This window comes from Eschscholzia californica, unplaced genomic scaffold (genome assembly GCF_041429995.1).
Source record: "Eschscholzia californica isolate CP2 unplaced genomic scaffold, dmEscCali1.0.p SCAF_4, whole genome shotgun sequence".
In the NCBI taxonomy this organism is placed as follows: Eukaryota; Viridiplantae; Streptophyta; class Magnoliopsida; order Ranunculales; family Papaveraceae; genus Eschscholzia; species Eschscholzia californica.
This window is the reverse complement of record NW_028238461.1, coordinates 12,484,139-12,501,408: the sequence shown is the minus strand read 5'-3', so window position 1 is coordinate 12,501,408 and position 17,270 is coordinate 12,484,139. Positions and strand designations below refer to the sequence as shown.

Here is a 17,270-nt window from a genome sequence, read left to right as displayed (position 1 = left end):
ATATAGTAATCTTTGTTTTTTTTTTTGTGTAGTGAAGATGGGACTCTGAAGTGAGAATGTTATGTTTGAGGAGGGGCTTTTTTAGAGCCATAAAACATGTCTGCATTGTCTTTAGGCACTCTAAATTTACTCTTGGCCTATAAATTTGGGGTGCCTATAAACACTTGGGCTGATAATTACAGATGGGAGTATCTATAGGCACCCCAATATCTTGGCCCGCTTCATTTTTCGCACCCTGTGGACTGGGGCAATCCGATGGCATTCTGGACTTCCATGCTGTGTTTGAACAACACAGACTCAGACCAGTCTGAAGCTCACAAGAAGTACCAAGAGAAAAATGGGTTAAGAGCAAAAAGACTACATGGTATGCCTAACCCTAACTAAAAATCTAATAAACAAACAACATTGAAGAGAAAATAGGTAGATAATATAAACTCAAAAAAGAAGAATATATAATATATAGATCCCTTAATACACACACCTAGCTGTTCTTTAACAAAGACAAAAAAGAAAGTACACCCTAGAAATTAATGACTTATGATCTCCAATATGTAATCATACAAAAAAAGTATAAAAGGAGAATGAAAAAAATCCAACACAAGGCCGTTATTACAAGATCATGAAAGCTAGGTAGCTCATACCCATGTCTTGTGTTTAGGGCTTGGTGAAAAAAATAAGAGATGAAAAAAAATTGGAACTAATAAACATATTTCTTCATCAATATGGCCATAAAATAACAATATTATAGTATGGTTTAAATTAAAAAGGCATAAGAGAATTCGACGAGGAAGAGAATCCTATTCTTTGTTTTCCGATACAGAATAATAGTCGGTCTCCTCAGTAGAGAGATATACATGTTATTAACGGACTAAAGTGACAGGTTTTCGAACTATATATTCAAGAGAACATCATCATGATGATCATGGTTTGTACAAATTAGAAAGAGATTGAAGTACATTGACTTGAAGTTCCAAATGCAAAATATAATTTGCAGTTTGTAAAAAAAGCCTATCTGGTTTTAACCCTTTCCCACCTGGTATTAACCTTTGTAACCTTCTCACTTTCATTCTAAGTGACCCATTTCTACTATTTGATGATCTCCTTGTTGATCTCCTCTTGTAGTGTGATATCTTATCCACCTTATTTCCTGATTTACTCAAACCCAAGTCCTCCATTACTGAATTGTAGTGAGAGAAAGAGTGGAGAGAGAGAGGGAGAGAGAGAGAGAGAATGGTGTGGGGTGGTGTGGGTGTTTACTACTTGGGAGATAGAAGATGAGTTTATATATAGAGAGAGAGGGGGAAGGGGAATAAGAGAGGTCCATGAAAATGGCAGTTGCATGTGCGTCAACGCCTAATATTACATCAACTAGCTTAGCTAGCTAGGCTAGCATGTAGTGAGGGATGATTTCTAGAGAGAGAAAGTGATGTGGTTGGGGTTGGGAGTCATATCTCTCTCTCTTTCTCTCTCTAATTACTTTCTCTTTCTCTCTCTAAAATGAAACTTGTTCACTCTCCATCACACACGCATTGTCTGTTGTCGTTTCATTACATGAATGAAGAGGAGGACCACGTAGAGTGATTTTCAGCCACCTGACATGTCGCACGTGTCATACAGCTCACTCGCACGTATACACCAGCTCACCCTCCCTCTCTTACAATTTCCATCTCCCCTTCACTCACCCTAGCTTATTAGGTTCATTCCATTTTGCCCCCTCAAATGACCAGCTAACCAAAATAGTACCTAAAAGATGAGCACCTACTTCTAATATGCCCCCCTAAAATATCTTCCTGTCCACTTTTCCGTTAGGCACAAAAAACACTTCTTATTTCACTCTTACTACTTCTCTCACTTTTGTGTTATCTTCATCTTCACTAATTCCAGGTTTGAATATGATACTAGCTCGATGTTAATTCAATTTCTTTTTCTTTAAATCGAAAAGAGAGATGTTCTCTCTTTATCTCTTTGATAGGTCGAACAGAAGGAGAGAGGGACCACCATCTTGTTGGGGTCCCTCCTTATAATTAAAGGACTCCTAGTTGGAATAGGATTTCCCTTATTCCTTGTTTGGGGAAAAAATAGAAACTTCTATTTTTTCAAGCCTAAAAAAGGAATTCCTATTTCTATAGGTAAACCTCCTTATTTATCATTATAAAAGGGAGTGAAAGGGAAGAGATTATACACAACAACTTCCAGAACAAAGAGAAGTCAGAGAAAGAGAGATTTCTGAAGTGGTTCTTTCAAGAGAGATTGAAAGAGCAGAATATTGGTTTGAAGAAAAGAAGATTATTAATCTTGTGAAGCAATTTAGTTTGTGGTTATCTTCTTCAACCTTTAGTAATCTAGGATTTGTTCAAATCCTAAGGAGTAAGAGATTTTATTTCTTTGTTCAGTTTATCCACCATAGGTTTGGTGAAGAGTTGTCCAAGAGTGTTTCTACACATCTTGAAGAATTGTGTAACCCATTATTTAATTATAGTGGAAGATTTCTGGACTAGGTCCCGTGGTTTTTTACCTTCTAGTTTGGAGGGGTTTTTTGCCACGTTAAATAATCTTGGTGTCTCTACTTTTACTTTCACATCGTTTATCTTCATATTACTGAACAAGTTAATTAGGTTATTTTTCCTAACAAGTGGTACCAGAGCTAAGGTTGGATTTATTGTTCAGAAATATGGAAGTGAATACTAATCGCATGATTAGTTTAGATGGAGAAAACTACTTGATGTGGAAAGCAAAAATGGAAGATTTGTTATACTGCAAAGACCTAGCTGCACCCATTGAAAATCACGGTACAAAACCGATGAAGATAGATGAAGAAGACTGGAAGGTATTAGATCGTAAGGTTGTTGGATTTATTCGACAATGGGTAGAACCCAGTGTTTTTCATCATGTATCAACGGAGACTTCCGCTTATAGTCTATGGAGGAAATTAGAAGAATTGTATGATCAGAAGACAGCTGCCAAAAAGGCTTACTTGTTCAGAAAGCTAGGAAAATTACAATATAAAGAAGGAACCTCAATTGCTCAACACTTGAATGAGATGAAAAGTCTAGTAAACCAGCTTTCTGCAATGAAGTTAGTTTTGGATGATGAGTTGCAGGCCTTACTTCTTCTAAATTCTTTACCAGATAGTTGGGAGACATTGGTGGTGTCTCTTAGCAATTCTGCTCCTGATGGCATAATGCGTATGAATCACGTAACAGGTAGTTTGTTGAATGAAGAAACAAGAAGGAAATCATCGTCAGACGAGTCTCATTCAGAGGCACTTGTTACAGAAAGACGGGGGAGAGGTAAAAGTAGAAAACCTCATAACCGTGATAAGTCAAGGGGGAGATCAAAACCAAAGAAAGAAGTTAGATGTTTTGGTTGTGGAAAAATGGGTCATTACAAGAGTGATTGCAGGAAACCAAAGAAGGAAAATAAAAAGGATGATGAAAAACAAGATAATGTTGCGGCAGTTGCCTCAGGTGATGACATTATCTTACTCTCAGGTTGTGGAGACACTTGCTTAAGTATGAATGAGTCAGAACCAGAAACAACATGGTTGGTTGACTCAGGTGCTTCGTATCATGCTATTCCATGTAAGGATTTCTTTAACTCTTACAGAACTGGTGACCTTGGCAAAGTCAGGATGGGAAACTTAGGTTTCTCTAAAATCGTAGGAATTGGAGAAGTGAAAATCGAGACGAGCACAGGGAGTACATTGATTCTTAAGAATGTGAGGCATATACCAGATCTTCGATATAACCTAATCTCTACCGGAGTATTAGATGATGAAGGGTACCACAGTCACTTTGGTGATGGAAAGTGGAAGCTCACAAAAGGGTCAATGGTGATAGCAAGAGGGACGAAGTGTTGTACTTTATACAGGACTCAAGTAAAACTGTGTAAAGGAGAATTGAATGCCGTTGAAAAAGATTATTCCACTGATCTTTGGCATAGAAGACTCGGGCACATGAGCGAGAAAGGACTTCAAATCCTTGCTAAACGACAAGACTTACCGAACATAAAAGGTATAAATTTAAACACTTGTTCTCATTGTTTAGTAGGAAAGCAACATAGAGTTTCCTTTCAAAGGAATGCGTCTGAAAGAAAATCCAGTGTTTTGGAGCTCGTTTATTCTGACGTTTGTGGACCTTTAAAGGTCAAAACACTTGGTGGTGCTTTGTATTTTGTTACTTTTATAGATGATGCTTCCAGGAAAGTTTGGGCATATGCCATAAAGACCAAAGATCAGGTACTTGCAGTTTTCAAGAATTTCCACAACATGGTAGAACGGGAGACAGGAAAATCATTGAAGTGCATTCGCACTGACAATGGAGGAGAATACATCGGGTCGTTTGAAGAGTATTGCAAAACCCATGGTATTCGACATGAACAGACAGTTCCCAAAACTCCACAACAAAATGGTGTAGCAGAACGCATGAACCGCACTATTGTGGAGAGGATCAGATGTATGCTCTCAGAAGCAAAGCTGCCTAAAAGCTTCTGGGGTGAAGCAATGCGTACTGCATGTTATCTGATTAATTTATCACCTTCAGCACCATTAGATGGAGATGTAGCTGAGAGAGTGTGGGCTGGGAAAGAAGTCAGTTATGAACACTTAAGGGTGTTTGGTTGCAGGGCTTTTGTGCATATACCTAAAGATCAAAGAACAAAGCTTGATGATAAAGCCAAGCAATGCATTTTTTTAGGGTATGCAGATGAGAAGTTCGGATACAGGTTATGGGATCCAGTCGATAAGAAGATTATTAGAAGTAGAGATGTGGTCTTTCTTGAAAATCAAACCATTGAGGACTTTGGGAAAGTTGAGAAGCATGAGAATCATAGTAATGATCTTATTGATCTAGATCCACATATCTCTTCTAAGGTTATGCATGATAATGCAGGTGAAGAACAAAATCATGAAGATGAAGCTCATGAAGATGTTCCTATGGGTGATGATGTTGAGCAAGGAATGGAAGTTCAACATGAACCACCAGCTGAATTGAGAAGATCGACTAGAGATAGAGCACCATCTACCAAGTATCCTCCACACGAGTATGTGATGGTTACAGATAGTGGAGAACCACAGTGTTATGAAGAAGCCCTAGATGATGAACACAAGAAGGAGTGGTTGAAAGCTATGCAAGATGAGATTGAATCATTGCATAAGAACAACACTTTTAAGTTGGTTGAAAAACCTAAGAATAAGTAAATTCTTAAAAATAAGTGGGTTTTCAAAATCAAAACCGAAGAAAGAAATTCACAACCACGGTATAAGGCACGCCTAGTGGTGAAAGGATTTGGGCAGAAGAAGGGTATTGATTTTGATGAGATTTTCTCTCCGGTGGTGAAGATGTCCTCGATACGGTTAGTATTGGGATTGGCTGCAAGTATGAACCTAGAAATTGAACAACTAGATGTCAAGACCGCTTTCCTTCATGGTGACTTGGAGGAAGATGTGTATATGGAACAACCAACAGGGTTTGAAGTTAAAGGTAAGGAACACTTGGTTTGTAAGTTAGAGAAGAGTTTATATGGGCTGAAACAAGCACCAAGACAGTGGTACAAAAAGTTTGAATCATTCATGAAGGATCAAGGGTATCACAGGACGGCTTCAGATCATTGTGTTTTCGTTCATAAATTTCCTGATGGAGATTTGATTATACTTCTACTTTATGTTGATGATATGTTGATTGTTGGTCAGGATGCTAATAAAATTAGCAGGTTAAAGAAGGAACTAAACAAGTATTTCGATATGAAAGACTTGGGTCCAGCAAAACAAATTCTTGGCATGCATATCTCTCGTGATAGGAAAGCTGGAAAACTTTGGCTATCACAAGAAAGATACATTGAGAAGGTTCTAGAAAGGTTCAATATGGACAAAACAAAACCAGTGAGTTGTCCATTAGCCACTCACTTCAAGTTGACTCGTGATCAGTGTCCATCAACTAGAAGTGAGAAAGAAGAAATGGAGAAAATTCCTTATGCTTCAGCTGTAGGAAGCTTGATGTATGCAATGGTGTGTACAAGACCGGACATTGCATTTGCAGTTGGAGTAGTAAGCAGATTTCTTGCTAATCCAGGCAAAGAGCATTGGTTAGCAGTGAAGTGGATTCTGAAGTATCTTAGAGGTACGTCTAAAGCTCGTATATGTTTTGGTAATGATAAGCCAGTATTAGTCGGTTACACAGATGCAGACATGGCAGGAGATGTAGACTCTAAAAGGTCCACATCAGGCTACTTATTTACATTTTCAGGGGGAGCAGTGTCATGGCAATCTAAATTACAAAAGTGTGTAGCTTTATCTACTACAGAGGCAGAATATATTGCCATTACAGAATGTTGCAAGGAGATGTTATGGGTGAAGAGACTGTTAGAAGAACTTGGTATGAAACAAGATAATTATGTTATTCATTGCGACAGTCAAAGTGCCATCCACCTCAGTAAGAATTCTAGTTTCCATTCAAAGTCCAAGCATATAAATGTGAGATACCAGTGGATCCAAGATGTTCTTGAAGAAAAGGTGTTGAAGATCGAGAAAATCCATACTGACGACAATGGTTCAGATATGATGACAAAACCATTACCCAAAGGCAAACATGAGCTATGTAGCAGTGTTGCAGGTTTGGGGATGGTAGGTCCATCTTCATAAGTCGGGAGGGGGAGTTTGTTGGGGTCCCTCCTTATAATTAAAGGACTCCTAGTTGGAATAGGATTTCCCTTATTCCTTGTTTGGGGAAAAAATAGAAACTTCTATTTTTTCAAGCCTAAAAAAGGAATTCCTATTTCTATAGGTAAACCTCCTTATTTATCATTATAAAAGGGAGTGAAAGGGAAGAGATTATACACAACAACTTCCAGAACAAAGAGAAGTCAGAGAAAGAGAGATTTCTGAAGTGGTTCTTTCAAGAGAGATTGAAAGAGCAGAATATTGGTTTGAAGAAAAGAAGATTATTAATCTTGTGAAGCAATTTAGTTTGTGGTTATCTTCTTCAACCTTTAGTAATCTAGGATTTGTTCAAATCCTAAGGAGTAAGAGATTTTATTTCTTTGTTTCTTTGTTCAGTTTATCCACCATAGGTTTGGTGAAGAGTTGTCCAAGAGTGTTTCTACACATCTTGAAGAATTGTGTAACCCATTATTTAATTATAGTGGAAGATTTCTGGACTAGGTCCCGTGGTTTTTTACCTTCTAGTTTGGAGGGGTTTTTTGCCACGTTAAATAATCTTGGTGTCTCTACTTTTACTTTCACATCGTTTATCTTCATATTACTGAACAAGTTAATTAGGTTATTTTTCCTAACACATCTCTCTCTCTGGGTTGTAAATTGGACAGAGAGAACCTTTCTCTTTCGTAAATTGAAGAGTGAAATGTATCCTCTCTCCCACTCCGTTGTTGCGATTGACAACTACAGTGGCGACGACGATGACAACGATGATGAATATGGTCGACAAAGAATTTATTGAGAGCTAGAGAATCATAAATATTAAAAGAAATGTCATAAGAAAAAATGGGTACATAAAGAAAACTAATTAGTGTCTCAGGAAAAGTTGACAAATGGTGATTTAGGGGGGCATGTTGGAAGGTGACGGTCTTCAAGAGCCATTTTGATGAGCTGATCAATTTTAGGGGGCCAAAATAGAATTTACCCATTCATGTTTCTTGGAACAATATCTACCTGCCGTTAGTAATCCTGGAAATCCTTTGGCATGTGCAACGCACTTGCTCCTTATACATTTCCATCTCCATCCACCTATTTTTGAAGATGGAAAGAATTATTCATAAACCAATATTATTGCATATTATCAATAATAGTACAAGTTCGATAACGAATTTTCACAAATTTTACTTTCAAAGTAACTCCTTGGACAAAGTGACTAGTGTGACACATATTTATAAAGAAAGACGGTAAGTTGGCATGTACATGGTTGATGATTTATGGTGAATCAGAAAAAATACATCGTCTATCACATGCGTTTTGTTTGTTGTCACATTTAGAATAGATGTGCTACCGACTGACTAAGTTTCAAAATGGGGTACGCTCTATACTTTGGTGTTTTATGATAAACGATTTTAAATTTGGATCAAATGACCACGATATGAATAACTAGTGTTTAATTATGTGGTCCTTGCTCTATATATGTTTCATGTGGTGGTTTTGAATGAAGACAAAGAGTATACCTATATCATGACTAGCAATATACACATGTATATATATATATAAATATTATCATTCTCTAAATTAACAATATATGTATGTAAATATTAGTATTATTTTCTAAATGGTTATTCGATTACTTATCAATTTCAGACCCAAACCCACTTTTAAAGAGATACACCGAAGACTATTTTTTTAAATTAGTAGATCTGAAGTCTGTAAATTTGCATTCTGACTCTCTGCCTTAAATAAAATTTAAAAGTAAATAACCTAATGAGAAAACTCGACTTCGCAAAAACCACGTCAGCATGAGTCCTCAAATTGTTTAAGGTTTTAAATTTTATTAGTACTAAAATAGAAAGAATTTGGGAAATTGGATCTTCCTCCCTACTATATTGATTTACTTGTACTTAGTATTGGAACCAATTATGACCCCAACGATTTTGATCTCCTTTGTCAGATTTTTTTGGGTACTTTAACAATCAATAAAATAAAATGGAAATAGGTGAGAGCCCATAACCAATTTTGTAATAGGATTTTCATCTGCATGCAAATAATTAGTTGGTACAAATTAAATAAATAATAGAGATTATATTTATGTAATGTTTCAAAATTAACACACACTCGTGTGAACATTCAATGATAAAAGAGAAACCCATGTGGTTGTTCATGTGATTCTTTTTTATGTATTATACCCACAAGGAGTTCATGTGGTTTGTCTATGATGGCAACATGTAAACCACCAATACCCTCTCTCTATATTTATGGTGTAAAGTAAATTCACATCAACCTAGCTCTTCGCAAGGTCGCAAGGATTTAAACACATTTTTCTAGTGATATTCCTTAAAAGCTAAATTAGTAGAAGATATTATCAACACTTTCGACAAGTTGGTCGATACAATCCTATAATACATTGTTGGAAATATAGGGTTGGATCAATGAAAAGTATTATCTCTTAGAAAAAAACAAGAATGGAGTTTGATGTGTCATGGTATGGAGGCCACTGCCTTGAAAGTGATTTCGGTACAACCTCGGTGCAAATTGTATGATTCCGAACACTTCCCAAGGATTTACCACATCTACCATCTTCCACTGCACTGAAGAAGACAATATTGGAGAAGCAGAAAATCGACTTCGATATTTAGTTGAAGATGAATCCTTCTTAGTAGTTGTGTGTTTTTCTCTTCTGGTTTTGGTCTTATTTATAGACCAAGTAAACCCTATTAGGGTTTCCCAGAAAACGTGGAGAAGAATAAGGAAGTCGTGAGATTTGAGGTTATCTGTTACTTGTTCCACAAGGAAACAAATAATAGAGTTTTAGAAATAATAAATACCAAAAAGTATTTATTTTATTCTAAATTCCCCCAAACTCCAGAACTCCCAAACCCGACCCGACCCGCCTTGGTCAGACCGACTATTCTCCTCAAGTGGGACTATCGGACGTAACGGCTTTGGAAGCCATTTATCCAACAATCCCCCACTAAAGGATTACAAAGACTTCTAAATACCGAGCCTAAGTGGGACATGTACTTAAGTGTTCAATATCTTTCGATTTGAATTGACACATAGTGAAGTGGGGCAACAACAAGAATAAAACAACCAAGTGAAATGATTCTTGAACTTGGAGATTCTTAGTTGAGACCCCCACAACACATACGATACCCGGTGACTTTCTACGTTCTCCGCGATTCGTTCATGTTCATTTAGTAGGCCCTGAACATACCTTGGGTCTAATGAGTTTTTAAGAAGACTGCTGTATGTCTTCCATAGAAGGCGGCCTTCCACCCTCGGGCTCACGTAGGTGATTTCTTTAAGTCTACCTCAGTGTAGACAATGACCCCTCACTCGGGTCATGAAATCATTAAGAACTTTGGAAAGTTCATCCTCATCATCATCAGCAGCTATATATCCATATAGTCCGTCTCAATAGGACAACCATTATGGTAATGGATATATCAGCTATCGGTGCATTCATCAAGTCCTTCTCAATAGGACCACCACAAGGGCTATAAATGCATTAAGAACTTTTATAAGTTCATCCTCACATTATCGGCAACTATGTGTCCATCGAGTCTGTCTCTGTATGACCGCCATAAAGGTTATGAACACATTCATCAATCGGTGCATTCATCAAGTCCGTCTCAATAGGACCACCACGAAGGGATATGAATGCATTAAGAGCTTCATGCTCAACCTTAGGTCCAACTCTGACTTGCTCAACGAAGCTCTGTACTCAGCTAGCTCTGCTCCACCCTATAGGAGTAAGAGATCAGCCACACAGGTTTTATCTCATCTATCTCGACGTCTCGAGAATCAATCTCCTCGTGAAGCCTTTCGGAAGTGGGTCTGTCAATTTCTGGTCAGATCACACATCCTTTAGAGCTATCGCACAATACTTCAGCTTACGCTCTACTGCAACTTGCCGTATCCGGATGTGTCTCATTTCGCCATTGTGAACATTATCCTTTGATATCACAATGTTCGCATGTGAGTTACTATGAAAGGAGATATAACATCATCTCCTTCCCCCACTGTGATACGTCTTCCTAAAAAAAACTTCTCAACCACTCAACATCCTGACCTACCTAGTCAAAAGCAATAAATCCAGACTCCATAGTATAGCGCATTGTGCATGTCAGTTTGTAAGACTTCAATGCCACAACACCTCCACCAAAGATAAGATTATAACCACTAGCTTGAACAAACTTCATCGTTGTTAATTACTCAGTTAGCATCACAATAACATTCCAAAGCTGCAGAAAAATTACTTTACTGCAAACATTAGGTTAATAATGCCTCTTAAGTACTTAAGCAAGCGATGAAGAACATTTTAGAGTTCCTTACTAGGGTTATGAGTATATCTAATGAGTCTGTTAACCGCAATGACAATATCAGGTTAAGTGTAATTTATCAAGAACATCACATTTCCCATGATCTTAACATACTTTGGTTAGGAAAAACATATTCATTCTTAACTAGAGCTATGTCAAGGTCAAATAGAGTTCTCGCGTGTGTCACATTAAACGAGTTGAACTTTCTTAATGTCTGTTAACACAAGGAGATTGACTTAGAGAGATGACATTTGGGTTTTTCTTGAACTTAACCCCCAAGAAGTCATTTTCCTCTCCTAAGTCCTCTATCTCAAACTTAGATGACTTAAAGGTTTTGACCTCATTCACATTATCTCCATTGGCACCAAAGATAAGCATGTCATCAACACACCAACAAATGATGACATATTTGGACTCACGCTGATTTGAATAAACACACGAGTCTGAGTTATTCATAGTGAAGTCATTGCTTAGCATGGTATCATCGAGTTTCTCATACCATTTCTTAGGTGCATGTTTTAGACCATAGAGAGACTTCTTCAGTCTACACACCTTACTCTCCTGACCAGGGATCACAAATCCCTCGGGTTGAGACTTATAAACACATAAATCTCCTCATCTTGATCTCTATTCAGGAAGGTTGTCTTTACATCCCTTTGATGTATTACTACGTCATGTAAAGCAGCCAACTCAATGAGAGATCTCATTGTAGTAATTTTGGTCACTAGAGAGTAAGTGTCGAAGTAGTCAAGTCTCTCTTCCTGTGTAAAACCTGTAATCACTAGTTTGGTTTTATACTTATCTATGGTCTCATTAGCACGAGAAATAGACATCTCATCTACAGATATCCATATTGTCACATACCAATAATTATACTGTTTAGAATAAACACAGGATTCAAAGTTATTCACAGTAAAATTATTACTCAACATGGTATTATCAAATGTCTCATGACATTCCATGTGTGTCTGTTCTAGACCATGTGAGGACTTCTTCAGTTTATGCATCTTACTCCCTTGACCAATAACCACCAACCTCTCAAGTTGAAACATGTAAGTTTCCTAGTTAGGTCTCTAATTAAGAAGGTTGTCTTGACATCCACTTGATGAATCACTAAGTCATTCAAGACAATCAAGACAAAAAGTGACCTAACAGTTGTGATTTTTGGCCATAGGAGTGTAAGTGTCAAAGTAGTTAAGTCCTTCACTCTGTGTAAAGCCTCCATTCACAGGTCGAACTTTATACGTTTCTATGGTCTTGACTAGTCTTAACCTTCTCTTAAGCAACCATTTACTACTAATGGATTTACACCCTTAGGTAAGTCAGTCAGTTCCCAAGTGTGATTAACTAAGATAGAGTCTAGCTCACTCTTCATGGCCTCTTTCCACAAGCTTTAATCTACTGAAGTGTTGGCGTCATGATAAGTCTTTGGGTCAGTCTCAGTTAAGAAACTAGACTCAAAGTGATCATTCGACCAGTCTAAACTTGCAGAAGCAGAAAAGCAGTGACGAAGTCAGCGCCTCATGATAGAGTCTAGCTCACTTTTTATGACATTTTTCCACAAGCTTTCATCTACTGAAGTTATGGTCTCATGATAAGTCTTTGGGTCAGTCTCAATTAGAAACTAGACACAAACTGATCATTCAGCCAGTCTACACCTTCAGTTAGAATAACAGTGGAAAAATCAGGCAAAGTTTTCTCTATCCTACGTCTCTTACGTTTCCTAAGTTCTGTTCCAACTAAGGTGTCATCAATGGCAGAACTAGAGGGAGGCATACTATTAGGCATCTCAACATGCAAAGGTATGCTAGTAAGTGACTTATCATGCAAAGGAACATTCTCAACAGACAGATTCAAAAGAAACACATGCTCAAAAATTCAGCATCTCTAGATTCAATCATAACATTATTGTCTAACATGAATCTATATTCAACACTGTTATGAGCATAACAAACAAAACCAGAATCAATAGTTTTGGTCCAACAGTGACTTTCCCAAAGTCAGGTCTACCCACATTTATTAGACACCCCCACACTCTTGAAATTTCAGGTTAGGTGTAAAACCCTTCCATAATTCAAGGTTGTTTTGTCTAACACCTTTATGAGGTACCATGTTCAACACGTGGCAGGCAGATACAATTGCCTTCCCCCACAGGTCCTCTGGTAGTGCTACCTAAAAGCATGACATTCTTCAAGTTCTTAAGTGTCATCTTATCCCTTCCAGATACACCATTTTGTTGTGGCGTATAAGGGGCACTAAGTTCATGAATTATTCAATGTTCCTCACAGAAAGTCTTAAGGGTGTTAGCGCTATACTTACCACCCCTGTCTGATCTAGACCTTTTCTAATTTCCTGTCCAGTTGGTTGTCTACTTCAACCTTATATTTCAGAAACATCTCTTTTGCTACATCTTAAGCCCAAGAAGGGTAATCTCTCGTGTACCTATAGCAATCATCTATGAAGTACTTTTTACCTCCCTTCTTTGCTAGGCAGTTATTGATGTCAGCTAAATCTCTGAGTGCACTAGTTCTAATAATTCTATCAATCTAGTTGTGACATGCTTAAAAGGTGAATAACATGTTTAGGCTTACAAAAACATGACATCTAGTGTGATCATCAAGATCGTCTACACTTATACGTTCACCAATTTTCATATTCTCAAAATAAACATAATTAACATGTTTTTATTCTACCATGTCACACATAAGAATATCGAACGATATAGCAGGACTAGTGATTTTATCATGCAATTTCAAAAGTTGTTCTCAAATATTAGAAAATACTCACAGTACTTTAACTAATATTAAGTGGAACGAGGTACCTGAAGATAACTGCCCTGGCTTCAAGGGGGGTCCCGAACACACTGAGTCTGGATGTCCAGCTTTGATCCCTTCTCGATTAGGGTCTCAATGTCCGTCATCCGCAACCCCGTTTTCCCTTAGTCTTTAAACCACTATCCCTAGGGACTAGGGTTGTTCTTTAAGAATACTCTATAGAGTATCTTCAAAATTCAAAGAACTAGGAGGCTTCATCCCTTTTCGCTTCGTTGCTGTTTTAGAGAGAGAGCATCCCATGACTTTATCTCTCTAGTTTGTCTTCTTTCCTCAATTCTCTCTTCAACCGCCATTAAAGCACAGTACAAGGAAAATGAAAGCTGAAATCAAAGTCATCAACTAAGAAGGAAATAAGAACATAAACCAAGTACAACAGTACATGATATTAGACCAAAAGTCCTAGAAAATTAAAAGCTAATTTAAAAGGACTTCCCTGGGATTTGTTGACTCTTGTTCACGGCGCTCTCCTCCTTCCAGCAGACAATCAGGTTCCTATAGTAGTAAACAAAGGTGCCCCTCAGCAGGAATTGCTTTCCCAACAGCGATGGTTGAGTTTTCCCATGGTAGAAGATTGAAATTCCCTTTAGGAAGGAATCTTCTTCTCTGTTTCTAACAAATACCACCATGAAAGTTAAATCTGAGCATTCTATCTCTAAGATTAAACACAGAAACAAAAATCAGATCAAGGGATAGATTAATGTAAAGGAGGCGATCGGAAACCCTGAATTTCCGGCCAAGAGAATATACGCATTTGTTCCTGAACTCTCAAATTCTTGTCGTTGATACTCTAGACCAGTCCGGCTAGATTCAACCCTTTCGCTGCCTTTACCGGACCGGCTAGATCACCTGAAGTTGCGCTGACAATCCCGTGTGATGTTAGCTTCTCCGATTGTAAAGACGATTTAGAGTCGTCCATGGTAAGAATTCAAGTCGGAGAAATTAACGATTGGAATTTCTGAGTTAAGAAGACCTTTGACTCCAATCTTGTGACTGTCGAGTTCTTGATTTCTTGAAGAACCGACATAATGATGATCTGTCACGGGGGTTTCAACAACTGGAATAATATCACATTGCTTTAGTTATTTTCTTGTTGAATTTTCTGATACTGAATTTTCCATTGCTGGATTTTTCTCTTTCTAGATTCTTCACAATAAATATAGAAGCAGTATATAGCCCTTAGAAACTCAAAACCAGATTTGAGCACAAAGAAAGCTTTAATCCCAATTCCCACGACCTTCTTCCTCTGAGTGATGATGCTATTTATTACCACTGGTATAAACTCTTTCTCTCTCTCTAAGATAATAAAAAGGTGATGAATGAGGTTCACTATATTATCAAATAAAGAGATAAGGTACAACAACTGCCCTAGAAATTAACCAGCTTTCTTTAAACTCCCTTTCTTAACAACCAAACTAGCACCAACGAATTTGCTTGAAGTTAAAGTTCAAACCGAACATCCCTACGGTAAATCAAAATCAAACAGAAACCCGAGGGGTTAGTTAGGTTCATCAACCATTCTTCTCTTTCTTCTTCCTCCCGTTGATTAAATAATAATTCCATTGATCAAGGAAATCACTTTCAAATTGTTGGAAATATAGGGTTGGATCAATGAAAAGTATTATCTCTTAGAAAAAAACAAGAATGGAGTTTGATGTGTCATGGTATGGAGGCCACTGCCTTGAAAGTGATTTCGGTACAACCTCGGTGCAAATTGTATGATTCCGAACACTTCCCAAGGATTTACCACATCTACCATCTTCCACTGCACTGAAGAAGACAATATTGGAGAAGCAGAAAATCGACTTCGATATTTAGTTGAAGATGAATCCTTCTTAGTAGTTGTGTGTTTTTCTCTTCTGGTTTTGGTCTTATTTATAGACCAAGTAAACCCTATTAGGGTTTCCCAGAAAACGTGGAGAAGAATAAGGAAGTCGTGAGATTTGAGGTTATCTGTTACTTGTTCCACAAGGAAACAAATAATAGAGTTTTAGAAATAATAAATACCAAAAAGTATTTATTTTATTCTAAATTCCCCCAAACTCCAGAACTCCCAAACCCGACCCGACCCGCCTTGGTCAGACCGACTATTCTCCTCAAGTGGGACTATCGGACGTAACGGCTTTGGAAGCCATTTATCCAACATACATTATCAAAACAAAGAGTTTTGTTACAACGTGGTTTTAGTATAATTTGTTATAAAACAACAACATATCCACGAGAGACAAAATGTGGTTTCCCTTAAAAAGGTTTAAACAACCTCTTACTGACACGTTTCAAAGTTGTGAAATCTAAAACTGACAAAATCACTAGCAGTCCGAAAGAATGATCACTCGTACAATCCTATAACAAATTCAAATTATTACAATCTCAAGCGATAAGACACAATTTGTTTCAAAATTTTTTTACCGACTAGTTTTAAATTTGTTTGAGTTAGATATAAAGTAGGTCTAAATTGAGAATCATTTAGAAATTTAAAATGATGATGAAATAACTTACTCAAAAGGGCACAGACACATGCAAATTAGGTTTTAACATGCACATTGAGGTGGAAGCATGGGGAGGCCAACTCATTAGTTGCTTCTCTTATTAAATGGTTCTTGGACAAAAGAGAAAGATGAAAAGGCACACTATAAATGGAAGAGAGATGCTAGAATCACAAAAAATTTTGACAAAAAAAAGTTCCCAGCTGATGTGGCGGTTGTGATTTTCATCTCTCAACGGCCTAGATTTGGTCAAAATTTGAAACCACACCCGCCACATCAGCTGGGAACCTTTTTTTGTCAAAATCTTTTGTAACTTTATCATTTCCCTAAATGGAAAGGAAGACATAACGTAAATTGAAATTAAAAACTACTTGGAAAGGTTAGCCTGTCAAGATAAGATTTTGAATGGTTTTGACAGGTTTGTGTACTAGCTAGGAGTTTCTCTTTCTCATACAAGGGGTAGAGAGAGAGATAAAAAGGAGATTGTTGTCGGGAAGTGAGAGGAGGTGGTGGTGGTGGCTGTGGTGGTGGTGGTGGCATGAATGGATTGGTGGTGGTGGTTAATGAGTGAGCCATGAGATCAACCAAACTTATTAGCTGGAGTCTTGAAACAAGCTGCTAGTTGGGGGGGATAGTGGTGGGGAACGGAACGCACATGCTTCCACATGAGTTCCGTTTTTTTCTTCCTTATCTGGTGTGCCTCTCTCTTATTTCTTGTAGGTCCCTTCTTTCAATCACTACCCTTTTTGCCACTAGTTTGCTATTTTCTTTGGCTTTTATACAGTTGGATATTATGGATGGTATATATGGTCACGAACAATGAATAGTAGAAAGGGATTGCTACATGTACAAAGTCTTTGACAAAATTCTTGACTTAATGACTCATTTTCACTAAAAGACAAAAGTTGATCAAAGTTTTTCAAAGTTTGACTTTGATCGGGACTGTTCACTTAGCATTTTGTCAAGCATTTTGTCAAAG

The 17,270-nt window shown here is 37.5% G+C and overlaps 1 long non-coding RNA gene across 1 annotated transcript; it reads right to left on the bottom strand.

Annotated features, from left to right (window-relative positions):
* Positions 1 to 430: 430 nt before the first annotated feature.
* On the bottom strand, positions 431 to 16,411 carry LOC147542794 (uncharacterized). Its single transcript, XR_015223123.1, has 3 exons — positions 16,305 to 16,411; positions 7,291 to 7,738; positions 431 to 2,001 (listed from the first exon to the last, which is right to left on the bottom strand). It is a non-coding gene; the product is annotated as an uncharacterized LOC147542794 (long non-coding RNA).
* Between the last annotated feature and the right edge of the window lie 859 nt (positions 16,412 to 17,270).